The sequence below is a fragment of the Neodiprion fabricii genome, chromosome 7 (assembly GCF_021155785.1).
Source record: "Neodiprion fabricii isolate iyNeoFabr1 chromosome 7, iyNeoFabr1.1, whole genome shotgun sequence".
NCBI lineage: Eukaryota > Metazoa > Arthropoda > Insecta > Hymenoptera > Diprionidae > Neodiprion > Neodiprion fabricii.
In genome coordinates this window covers 8,971,823-8,982,910 of record NC_060245.1, presented here as the reverse complement: position 1 = coordinate 8,982,910, position 11,088 = coordinate 8,971,823, and the positions used below count along the sequence as shown (strand labels likewise).

Genomic DNA, 11,088 nt, shown 5'->3' with positions numbered 1-11,088 from the left:
AATAAGGGTACTTTTCGCATGCTTACCCAGCTTTATAGCCTTTCACAGTATCAAGAGAGGTACTTGATAGTAATACTATGAAATTTTTTACTTAAGGCTTTGACGAGATCTCGTGGCAGCTGGAAATTTATTAAATACAACTCTACAGTCTTCATTTCAGACAGCAATAGCTTATTCAAAGTGGGATCATATGCACAAATAAATCTCTTCAACCTTACAAATACAGTTGTTATAGAACTGTGAGGATTAAAAAATAGTGCAAATACACAATCATCTTTATTTGTCTACTTGTGGATCGGTTTAAAGACATTCGCCTAATGAAGTCAGTACTTACCTTTGATTCGTCATTTTGATAATACAAGAAGTGTAAATAGTGCATCTAGGGGTTTCAAAAGGAATTAACACCCTCATTCCCAAGCGTAATTGAATAAAGCGAAGCTTATACTCACATATGGACCCATTGATTGATATCTGTTTCCAGAATCATGCAAGAGCCGAAAGACCTTGTTACTATGCAGGCGTCTCTAGCATTGTATGTCCGACTTGTCTCCGAGGTGTCGAAAGTGGAAACAGAGTTTCCAAAAATTCAAGAACAATATCGAACTCTAGGTAAGATTATATTTATCACATCTATTGACTTCAGGGTTGACAAGAATCGGTGACTACGCCTTGTAGCGTCTGTATAATATGTGTGAAACTGACAAGTGACCTTGTACCCTTTTTCCTATTTATAAAGATAATAATCATTTCAAGAAAGTAAACGGGGTCATTTAGTTAAGAGAGGCTACACCTGGATATTAGTTATTAAGTCTACATTTGGTAAACACAAGGAACCGTTAAGTTCAACAACCTCAAGAACCATGAAACCATTCTCAGTGATGCTATCTCCATGTTTTTGTCAGCCCATCAGTATATATATCCAGAGAAAAAGTTTCGCATATGAGGAGAGTTGCAAGCATCCACGAACTGTCAGGAACCGGATACAAGTATGAAATGTTTCTGCCGGTCGTGCAGTGTTCCGTTGGGTCGTATCCAAATTAGAGGTACCGTTATTATGGGGTGACTAGTAGTGTACTTCGAAATAGAGATTAAAGACCTTTCTCCTCTCAATCTTAGGTTCGGACTTACTACCCTTGAACCACCCATACTCTAGTCTCTCTCTCACCCAGCATCGTATGGCGTATTATTTCGCCATAGGTATTTATCTTTATTTATGGGTAGCAGTGTAATATCACCGGGAAAAGCTGAAGCTAGAGATTCATTCAGACTACTTATAGTTCTCTGTAATTTGTCCGGTTACTGTTACCGAAATTCAAATTATACTGATTGTGAGCACGACCGCGATATTTACCCGAGAACGGACAGTGATCGTGGCACTCCTTTTCCTCAGGTGTAAACGGCTTATTAGAAATATAACAATTTTTGCGCTCATATGACGATCACGTTGCACTTGGCTCAGAAACTCCATCAGAATTATATTTTCGATTTGTACTCTACTTGCAGTCATACATTTTTATGCTGCCTTGTGATCCAATCTATACAATCAGCACCGCATTTACTGTAAAATTCGGATAAAGCCTCATTGTAAGCGCAATGTACGTAGTATTCTACTGTAACATGGGGGTGAAACGTGAAGGAGCGGTGGGTGTGTATGATTATAAATAATCAAAGTGTTTCCCTCCTCATAATAATAAATGAAAATAGAAAACTTGGACTCAGCTTTTGATAAGCTGGTATGTGGGTTCATATTGCTGTAGTCCTATACAGGCTGTGAGAGTTGTTCAAATGATCGATTATATCAATAATATGCGATAGGTGATCGTTCAAAATAAATGGTTAAATACGAATTATTCTGGTGAAAGATAAAGTACATCCAGGCAAAAACATCTGAAATGTAAAAAAACCGCCACGTTACCAAAACGACATCAGAATAAAAATATAAAAATAATTTAGATATTGCCAGTTTCTGTCGTGAAATTAGAAAAAATTTCAGCACGTATATTATGCGTAGTGAAGTCAGAACTCGTTGTTTCATCTAGTAATATCAAAACATCATTCCAAGAGCTACGTACGTGGCGAGCGCATTGACTTTGTTTCTTTTTTCATTTGAATGATTATACTTGTTTGTGTTGTGATCCCATGTAACAATTAATGCTGTTTCTAAGATAAATATTTATCATCGAATAAATATTGTATTTTCTTCGAACCGAATCAATTTTGCATCAAAATGACTGGTTTATAACAGCTTGTTCAATATTATTAACGTATTCAATTTCAAATTATTTTTTCTGCCACCTACAGCTTAGATTCATATCTTATAGATTTTAGAACTGAATGGGGCTGAGTCAATCGATTAGTTAACATCGAACAGATTATCGCATTGGCAATTTCGAATTGGATAGATGCATTTCATTACTTTTTTTTGTTGCATCAATTGCTTATGATTGTAGCCCCAGGCGCCTGCACGGCACCACATACGTACACTCGTGCGCAACGATATTCGAAAAACGCATACTTATTATAAGTGGACATAGACAAAGTAAGTGAAAATCAAAATATTTTATAGCAGATAAAAACAAGGACAAGACATCGGATAGGCGAATTGTTCAAATTCCAGCATTCAATTGTTGCTTGTACCACATCAAGTACTCAAACACACTGTTTTTATACAGCATCGAGTTTTTGTTTTATGTAATTGAATAAATCCTATCCCGCACTGTAACAACGTGTAAAATTTATATTTCTCGGCCATCATTCCACATTTATAATGCGACATAATCACTCTGTTGCTATAGCATTCGTAAAGGTTTTTTTTTAAATGTGTCCGCCAAGTACGTAGCTCTTGGAATAATGTTTCGATACCTCTAGAGGAAACAACGATGTCTTACTTTACGACATATACCTACCAATTTGCTGAGATCCTAAAGCTTGAAAATTTTTCCGAATTTCACAACAGAAACTGGGAATATCTAAATTGTTCTTGTATTTTTATTGTGATGTAGCTTGGGTAACTTGGTGGATTTTTTTACATTTCAGATGTTTTTGCCTCTGTTTCATTACTTTTTGTAAAGATACAGCAATAATACTGCTGTAACGTATGAAGTAACCAATGAACAAATTATCAGTAACCACGTTTATATCTGTTGAGATCCATAGCATTTATAGTTGATATCTGTGCTCTGACGTATGACCGCCATGATCAGAACGTGAAATAGCAATACTGCTGATCCAATTGGCGCACCTATACGTATGTACACATGACTATCTTAGTTTTCTAATAAATAATCAATACATTACGAGGTCCAAACGATGGAGGATTGTTTTTTTTTTTTTTCTTTTTTGACCACATTTTATTGAACCGACAAGTAATAGTGTTTCGGCAAAGTATCGAATAGTTAAATGTGTGTCTCGCGACACTCAAAATCGTCCTCGCACATGTACGCACACTCGCATGCAGTATTTACTTGCCGTCTCTGCGTCAAATCTCGCCGGTTGCCCGTGTCGCGACTCAAAACCCATCAACTGTATCTCATGTATTGTCTACTGTCTCGAAATCATGTATGTGTGTAATCTATGTGTTCTCTCGCTCTGTAAAATCATCACTCTCTGTAACGTTCTCTTGCGATACGGTCTGTATCGCCACATCGAAACCAATAAAAGTCTCGTTTATCGATAATCATTATCTCTCTCCATCTCAACATCACTTTCGTTTCATTTACACTCGTCCTCATCACTAATTCGCGGATCCCACGTCGATGATCTGTATCCTTTTGCCATCTCTCTAAACATTTTTTGGTCCTTCGAGCCGGATCAGTCGCGAATCGAATCGGATCATTCGCAAATCGAGTCGAATCTTTCGAATCGTTGCATCTTACGGGAAAACGAACTAGCCAGTGAGTGAAACGGAACTATCGCGTGTGCATCAAGTTGTGAAAGTTCACGTAATCAAAGTGAACAATATCGTTATCGGTGAAAACCATCACCAAAATCAGTCGCGTCCGTTAAATTCAAACGTGCGGTGTCCTCTGTAGTGACCGTGACTAAGATCTCAGTGTCAACAACACCGATCTCTCGAAGTGTGTATCGCGACGCCCTATTATCACTGTGTGCGTGTCTCGTTCGTGAAAACTCTGTTCGTTGCGTGAGTTACACTCTCTCATTTGTCAAAATGACGGTCGACGAATACAATGAACGTCAAACCGATCTCTTCAGGCGCATCTGTCGCACTCTCGAAAACTTGCGCTAGCTCGGTGAAGCAAAAATAACCCTCGGGCAAGTGCAATCGCGATTAAATGCGATAAATTCAAATTGGCTGAAGTTCCAAGGCATGCACGAGACAGTCGATCAAATCAGAATCGCAGCAAAAGGTGATCAACTCGACGCTATCAAAAGACTTTCGTATTTCGCGAAAGACTATTTACGAACAGTGCGAAGAGCAGTACTTGAACACGAAGGGAGAGATGCTCGATCTGCTCGAATCTCTCAAGACTCTATCGGCACCGATCGTGCCAACAGCCGCAGCCCCCCAACTCACAACTGGAGGAACCTCAGAACGGCTACCACGCATCGAATTGCCTACGTTCTCGGGCAATTACTCAGACTGGAAGTCTTTCCACGACCTCTTCACATCAATCGTTCGCGAAAATCCGCAACTCTCGGAGGTGGAAAAACTGCACTACCTAAAAACAAGTCTTACCGATGAACCGTCACAACTCATTAAAAACATCGCTCTTACCGCTGAAAACTTCCCTCGAGACTGGGAAACTCTCGTATCGCGGTACGAAAACAAGAGACTTTTGACGGATTCTCATCTCGCGACACTTTTCGCGATTCCTCGTGTCACAAAACAATCGTCATCGGAACTGAAAAGCTTGCACAGCAACACTTGCGAAGCTCTTGGCGCGCTCAAACTTCTCGATAGTCCCGAGAAATTAGGGGATCACATCATCGTGCACATGACGATTCGCAAGCTCGACCCAGCATCTCTAGAAGAGTGGGAAAAAAGTGTCAGCGAGAAACTCGAGCCGCCCACGTTTGCGGAGCTCAAGGCGTTTCTCATCGGTCGCATCCACACCCTCGAAGCCGTGGAGCAAGCTCAGGCTCACAATCAAATCGCGACGTCGAAACCGCACTCATCGCAAGGAAGGTGAAATTCTCAGACGATAAGGTCACATACGGCGCAATCAAAGGAACAGTCGTGTGCTTGTTGTCATCTGCGGAAGCAGAGTCAACATTGTTGTCATGCAAGTGATTGATGTGGATGCGTCTCTTTTTTATCTGTTTGCACAGAAGGTCATGTGGATAGTCATTCCATCTTAGAATATTGTATACGAGCGACAAATTATTTTCACGGAATTCGGTACATGATAATTTAATGGCTCGGTCAACAAGATTAAAAATAGTACCTATCTTGTAAGACACCAGGTGACGGGAATTGAAATTCAGGTATCTTTGAGACCACGTTTTTTTTGTCAAACCAATCTGTTTTGACGTTAGAGTTGTTCTTTATCAGCAATAAACCGAGAATATTGATAGGATTATTAACTTCTATTTCAATAGTAAATTGTAATCGAGGATGATATTGGTTGAAGATGTTCAATATGTAGTCTATTTTTTCTTTGGGGACAGCAGTTAAAATATCATCAACATATCTGAAATAGAAGGGTAGATCAAAATCGAGTTTGCTGATGCAAGACAACTCATGGTCCTCCGTTACTAGGTCTGACAAGATTGGCGAGAGTGAAGAACCCATGGGTAACCCAAACTGTTGTGCGGATGTGTCTTTGTTAAATTTGAGGATTACCGAATAAAACAGATGTTTAAGGCTTTAACCAGGTCAGCAAGTGGCATTGGTATCCTTTTATCTAGTGAGGCCTAACGGTTCTTTAAAGCGAGCCTGGCGAGGTCTATAGGAACATTGGTGAATAACGATACTACATCTAGTGAAATTAATATGTAATTATCTGGAATAATCAATTTGCTTAGTTCGTCCATCAACGTAAAACTGTCTTTGACTCTGGAGTCAGGGAGGGTGATGTTTGTAGTGAACCGTGAATTAATTATTTTAGATAAGGCGTAGGTCGGGCTATTGACAAAGGAGACTATGATTCAAACCGGAACTCCTTCTTTATGAATTTCAGGAAGGCCATAAGCACGTGGGGGTACACTGTTATATGTAGTGATACTTCTATGCATACTTTTGTTTATTAACTTAGAATTAAGCCAACCAGAAGTGAGTTTGCTTACCACAGACTGTAGAGTGTTACAAAGGTCATATCTTGCAATTCTATAGGTGTTAGTGTCCGAAAGTTGTTGTAGCATTTTGTTGTTGTAAGTCTCTCTGTGCATAGCCACTGACATATTACCTTCATCCGCTTTCAAAAACATAACGTTCGGGTTGTTTTTTTCTAAAGGTCATGGTATCACGGATTTTTTGTCATTATTCCAGATAATCTTAATATATATAAATCTCGTGTCACGATGTTTGTCCTCAATGGAATCCTAAACCACTTAACCGATTATAATAAAATACGCACACCATGTGCAGTTCGATCCAACTTGAGAGATAGGATAGTTCAAATCTCAAATTATAGTCGCAATTTTAATTTATTGCTAATTATTTGTCTGTTATTATTTGACAGTCACAATTATCTGTTAACTCCAAATGATTCTAACAGATGTCGATACCTTTCGACTGGGTTGAGTAAGTAATCAATAGATGGCGCTGCTATGGTAAATCTACGAACGTGTCATATAAGCTACATTTTAACGGCATAATTACCACGTGTTGTTGACGCTATAAAATTAATTAAATTTATTTTGTAGTGAACGAAATACCGTACAAATCAATTATTTCCACTTTTTAAATTTTTGGTGTTAGCATAGCCGGCCACGTGTTACTTAGACTGAAGTGTAAATTGCATTCATATTATAATGAAGATAATACAGTGAAATTAATCCTGTTTTTTACTTATTTGTGCTTCATTGATCAAAACTTTATAATTTAACAAAAACCTTAGCCACAGCAACGCGTGGCCGGGTCAGCTAGTTATATATAAATTTTACTAGATGTAGTATCGTTATTTACCAATGTTCCTATAGACCTCGCCAGGCTCGCTGTAAAGAACCGTTAGGCCTCACTAGATAGAAGGATACCAATGCCACTTGCTGACCTGGTTAAAGCCTTAAACATTTGTTTTGATTCGGTAATCTTCAAATTTAACAAAGACACATCTGCACAACAGTTCGGGTTGCCCATGGGTTGTCTTGCATCAGCAAACTCGATTTTGATCTACCCTTCTATTTCAGATATGTTGATGATATTTTAATTGCTGTCCCCAAAGAAAAAATAGACTACATATTGAACATCTTCAACCAATATCATCCTCGATTACAATTTACTATTGAAATAGAAGTTAATAATCCTATCAATATTCTCGGTTTATTGCTGATAAAGAACAACTCTAACGTCAAAACAGATTGGTTTGACAAAAAAAAACGTTGTCTCAAAGATACCTGAATTTCAATTCCCGTCACCTGGTGTCTTACAAGATAGGTACTATTTTTAATCTTGTTGACCGAGCCATTCAATTATCATGTACCGAATTCCGTGAAAAAAATTTGTTGCTTATATACAATATTCTAAGATGGAATGACTATCCACATGGCCTTCTGTGCAAACAGATAAAAAAGAGACGCATCCACATCAATAACTTGCATGACAACAATGTTGACTCTGCTTCCGCAGATGACAACAACAGACCAGCCACCACATTTTTCCCCATCCCATATGTATCTGGTCTCTTTGAGTCTTTAAATAGGTTATTTACCAAACATAATGTCAAGTTTGTGGGAAAAAATTCAAAGGATTTACAACTGGTCTTTGATTCGGGAAAAGATGGGATCCCTCTGGGCAAACGATCGAATGTTGTCTATAAAATACCGTGCAAAGACTGCAACCAAGTCTATATTGGACAAACTGGCCGCCATCTCGAAGAGAATGAGGATCGACATACCGCACTAACTAAACATGTGATCGACAAAGAACATTCTTTCAACTACGATAATGTAAACATCCTCGGTGAAGAACCTAATTATTATAAACGTCCATTATTAGAAATGTGCAATATTGTAGGGCACCCAAATTCCGTTAACCTTAGACAAGATGTTGAACACCTTGCCAATACTTACAAACCGCTTATATCTGACCACATGCCAAACATTGTCTAACCTTAACGATAAGTTGTACATGATTTGATGTCCCTACACTGCTATTGTTTTTACTTTTTCCTATACCTGTTCGCCTTCACTCTGGATCACAGGTGATTCGCCCAGTAGTTGTTGTTCACCAGTTAGTTCAAACGGTTGAGTAAATTTTTTCAGAGATGGAGAACTGGGAGATAATAACACCATTGTTATTGTGTCGGCATCGTTTTAACCATTTTAACTTTCTTAAACCCCTTTTTCAACTTTTTAATCTTATGACTTGTGCGTTGTGAATATCTTATTGTTAATTTATTTAATAATATTTAAACCTTACACAGCTACACTGTTTAACATTTAGAGAAGATGGCAATGTCTATTGTCATCTTAGTTGAAGAACCACCGCTCTCCATTTTGAATTTTATGATATTGACCAGTGTTTTAATCCTCTTTCTTGTAGAAGGGAAATCACCCCTTAAGGTCTATGTACTTTTTTAATCGTAATAGATATATTGAATGTTCTCTCCAATCTACAATACATAATAACTCTTAATAGTATGATATCCATGGTTGTTAATGTATTACCGATGGAATTTATGTTCTTGACAGTTAAATAAAAAATTGATCGTTTGGAGGAGGGCCCCCACTCGGGCCGAAACGTTAACGAAAATATGTTTAATACATTCAATGACCGCTCACCAAGATTCACCACTACATTATCTACGAGATCGAGAATTTTAATCCTTCTTAGTACAGGAAAACCATAGATCACCCAGACATATTTTGCATAGTTCTGGATTTCTAGTAGATTCATATGGAATTACATGTAAATCAATATATACCCACATTTATCCACATATATCACTACCCGGAAATTTTGAATAGGAATTACTACTATCATTACTATGTCATCTGCATAGTCTAATAGTCGAATTTCTATGATGTGGGAAACAGAAGCGGCTCTGATCCCTTTTGATTTCAGGAAATACTCTGAACCTTGTAGGAAAAGTGCAAAAAAAAATGGGGTATATGGCTTCTCCCTGTAGCACGCCTTTGTTGACTTTGAATGGCTGTCGAGATTCAGTCGTTTGGAGTATAAGCGGACTATAATATAAATAACGCTCGTGCTGAGTTCTAGACTTCGTATTTTGCACCATAACAATTCGTGATTTATTGAATCAAAGGCTTCTTTGAAGCCCACGAAGAATCTGTACAATTTTACTTTGTTTTTTCTTAAGTGCAGTTGTATTACCGTGCTCATTGTGTAAATCTTTTCTAAACATTCACGATTTTCCCGGAAGCCTGATAGTCGCTCGAAAATTTTATTATTACGCTCACACCATGTAGACCTGCGTCAGCAGTTGAGTCGCGTACAGACTCTTCTTATACAGACAATTAGCAAGCGCTATTAGTCTGTAACTCCAGGTGTTGTTTCGGTTGCTTTTTCCTTTGTACAACAGTTCAATTATGATATCCGATCAAGAATCTGGTGTTACTTTACTTTTGAGTATCTTCTTGCCAAGCGTTTCAGGTACAATAGTTAGTTGGACGGTAAGCTTCTTGAAAATTCACATGCAATGCCCTTTTCACCTTTTCTTTCTGGTCCTTGCAGGTCTTGAGACTGTTTTCAATTTACCCAAAGCTGATAGGGAATTCTTATTCGGGTACAATCACCACAGCATACTTGAGTCTATCGTTTATTGATATTATTGGCATATAATATTTTGGAAATATCCAAACCAGATGTTTAGTGAAATAGCATTGTGACAGGCGCGCTTTTCGTTTCTGTGAGAGTTAATAACGTTCCAGAATTCGTTTTGACTCGATACTCTAGTTATAGACTTGACAGCATGATTTATGTACAAGGTTTTTCGATTTTCACTGTACTCTTATATATAGTTTTTTGTTCGTGGAGTACTTTTGGAGAGATTCTTCTGAAAAGCAATTTTCTTTGCTAGTATTTAATTTAATGACCATGTTCTTTCGTGCGTCCTTGCATTTTTTTCTTGGCCCATGGCTTTCTTATTTTCTTAGCCCTTTGTTTTTTAGTCATGCCAATTCGAGTTCCAATGTTGTGTATGACCGTATCAAAGTTATTATTCATTTCATTGAAACTTAAGAACGTCAATCCTACTTTAGAGGAGAATGCCATATGCTACTTGTAGCGTAATTTCATTGCGTCCTTTCTGATTTTCACATTATCAATATCACCAGGGAGAAAGTTTGCAACAGTAGTTCTTAATTGACATATTACTGAGAAGTGGTTTGATTTGACGGGAGTAAGATGAATTTGTAAGTCTGATACGTATTCTAAATTCTCGCTAACCCATACTAAGTCAAGAACAGAGCATCCAGATGTACAAACATATGTAAAGTTTGCGGGAGAATCGCTCCGCCATCTACTGCTTATCAAGTCAAATCCTGCGTCTTCCATAAATCCCAATAAAATTTTTCATATTTTATTGTCAATCGAGTCCACGAATGAGTGCTCTCGTGAGATACTATAACTGAAAAGTAGGTTCTCTTCTGGAAACAAATCACTGTCTGTAATTTTACCATTAAGGGGGAATATCAGTGTCACAGGCTGAAAAATGAGGTAGTTTTTGGGAATTTTTTTTGAAAAAACGGCTCAATCGAATCACCTAGGATTTTGTGTATTTATTATTGAAGCATTTAAGTATGCAAGGAAAATTTTTTTTTTATTTAGAGTACATTTTGTAAAGCAGAGGAGCGGTCGCAAAATAGCGTCTCAAAAAAAAAAAAAACTTCCCGACGGTTGACTACATTAGTGCCACAGCAAGCATCTGAACTCAAAAATTCAAAAAGATTATGAAATTATAATAGTATAGATATTGCAGCATCGTAGGAAATTTGGAAATTTTGATT

The 11,088-nt window shown here is 37.8% G+C and overlaps 1 protein-coding gene across 1 annotated transcript in view; it reads left to right on the top strand.

Annotated features, from left to right (window-relative positions):
* The first annotated feature begins 533 nt into the window (after window positions 1–533).
* LOC124185963 (dynein axonemal heavy chain 2) overlaps window positions 534–11,088 on the top strand; it is a 670,443-nt gene continuing 659,888 nt past the window's right edge. The window contains exon 1 of the mRNA XM_046577226.1: window positions 534–609. The gene's annotated coding sequence lies outside the window, so the exon portion shown is untranslated. The remainder of the gene's footprint in view (window positions 610–11,088) is intronic.